Raw genomic sequence first — 2574 nt, 5'->3', positions numbered from 1 at the left:
CTCACGCTCCATGTCTGCTGGTCTGTAAATGAAAGGGGGAAAGAAAGTTGTTATGCAGCTTCTCACTTATGTGGACAAAAATTGACATTTAGACTGGTGATGTATCATCTAGCAGTTTAAATCCTTTTTTATTACTGAAAATAGATAATGACCCAGATGAAGTGGTAACCTTATAATTTACAGGCTGTTAATTATGTAGTGATGTGAAGGAAGATCCCACGTGTCTGACCCTGTATGTATACCACTCACTGTAGCAATTAATTCCTATATAATCACCGACCAAACCTCTTTACTCTGCTTTAATTTGACTCTATAGTCACCCAATACCTCCCAGTAATTCTGCTACTACAACTTGTCCTTATATTGATTTTACTGGATTACTTAGCTGTTATTTCTTAGCAATTTCTTCACAATTACTACATAATGAATGGCCTGTTAATTATAGAGTTACCAATGAAGTCTCTTGGTCTCTGATTTATTGATCACATTTTCTATCCATTGATTGATCGATGATCATTCGATTGATCTATCTATCTACCCCTCACAGCCAAACTCTCCTGTTGTCTACTGTCTAAGTGTGTTAAAGGCTTATATAAAGGAATCGTCTCACACATTTTTAGGTAGATTTTATTAACGGTTAATTCATTTGTCTAACATGTACATGTTTAGAAAAGAACTTAAAGAAAGCCATTGAGACATGTAGACAGAGAACAGTGAACATATCAAGTCGGTTTTATTTGTCCCCAGAGGGGCAATTGTTGTGTAGCAGCGGCAACATTTAAACACACAAATACTCCACAGAACACACAGGGCAAACACATACAGCATGTAGTGGGGAGAAGAAAGCCAACGGAAAGCAGTGCAACAGTAATAAACCGTGTTAACGGTGTTGGTCGAGGTGGAGCTGCTGTTAGCTCTTGCTGTCGGGAGTTTAGCAGTGAAAAGGCTGAGGGAATGAAGCAGCTGTGATACAACAATAAAATGTGTTCTGCGTGTCTGTCAATTAGCGTGGGCTGCATACTCGGGTGTTCTGCCTGATGTGGTTTGCATCTGGGCACTTCTCTACACAAAAGCATACCACACAGTCTACACACACTACCGCTCATTTATACCACGCTACGGTATGCATGTGCAGCGTGGGGGTTTTGGAAGTAGTCGGCGTCTTCAGACCCGTCCGTCCGTGTGTGTGTGTGTGTGTGTGTGTGTGTGTGTGTGTGTGTGTGTGCATCAAGAGTGTTTTAGGTCTCATCCCGATGGTCTCCGACAGAGGATGCGTCTGAGGCAGGTGTTCTGAATATCGGCCACCGGTCACGTGTCGCTCTCCTCCTCCACGCCGCTCGCCGTCCGTCTTCAAAGGCCATGTGGAACTCATCGACGGCTGAACTCCATCGTCTTTGATCCCTGACCTGCTGTTGTCTCAGCTGGATAGCGGCGTGCACGCATGGGTCCAGAGCAGTCGCTGTAAACTTTATTTGGCTTGGCTCATCTCTCAGCACTTCCATATGGCCCTCTAGAAAGAAGCCTCTCGCTTCCATTTTTTTGGCCGGAGCGCGCCCTTCCACGCTTGAGCCACACTCTTCCCCACTCCCGTGGAAAGACGGGTCCATATCGGTGGTCCTGACTATCTCTTAACACGGTTCATCTGATAAGCGCCGACCGGGCCGGTGGGGCAGCTGCGATTGGGTTTGCTAATGACCAGCTCTTTGTTCCCGAGTGAGACGGCAGTCCGGGAGGATCAATACCCCGGCCGACCTGGGCCACTGTCGCTAATGGGAGAAAGGTGTCTGCGCTGGGAAGTTTTTGTGAAGTGTCCGGGGAGGAGGCGAGGGGTCAGCTGAGACAGGAAACCTGAGGCTGTCGCTATATGAAAACAGCTCTGCGCCACGGTGGCTTCAAAGCGGGCGTAGGATGAGCTCCCCCGGGGGGCGCCGTGCGCGGCGCGCACCGTGCACGTGCTCCGACACACAAGGGCCTGCGCCCCTTCTTGAACAATACTGCAGAGGGAACAGGCGACCTTGGTGTGGAACATCAGTCAACAAGTTTCGACCTGGGGTCAAAGGTCGGCGCACTTTTATTTTTTCACCTGCTTCCTACAGCTCGCAGGAAACTTTTGAAGCTCCGGCGGGCTGGTATGGCTTCGCTTTAAGGGCCGCTAAGTTTGTTTGCTCATACAGTACAATGCACCAGATTGATGCTTTGATGCTTTGAAGATGTTACCAATACGCTTGTTGGGGGGTGCCACGACACACACCGCCATCCGTGTCCTCTGCGTATCATCTCCTGAATGTGCTACTAATACCCCGTAATGAAATTTCCTTGTTACGCTGCTCTGTTTTTATTTTCCCGGCTTTGATGTAAAGAGACACTGTTGAACCTATTAAGAAACCACAATAAATACCACACACACACACACACACATGCCATGGACCGGTGTCTTGCCAGAGATCAAACCTGTCTCAACAATAGGGGAGACTCATGTAAAGGTCGGCGGCGTGAAAGGGGTTCATGCTATGGATGAGGTGAAGATGGGTAATCTGGCAGGACGAGATCAAAAGATTCAGACAGTGACATTCA

The sequence above is a fragment of the Lampris incognitus genome, chromosome 11, assembly GCF_029633865.1.
Source record: "Lampris incognitus isolate fLamInc1 chromosome 11, fLamInc1.hap2, whole genome shotgun sequence".
Taxonomy (NCBI): Eukaryota; Metazoa; Chordata; class Actinopteri; order Lampriformes; family Lampridae; genus Lampris; species Lampris incognitus.
This window is presented reverse-complemented; position numbering follows the sequence as displayed.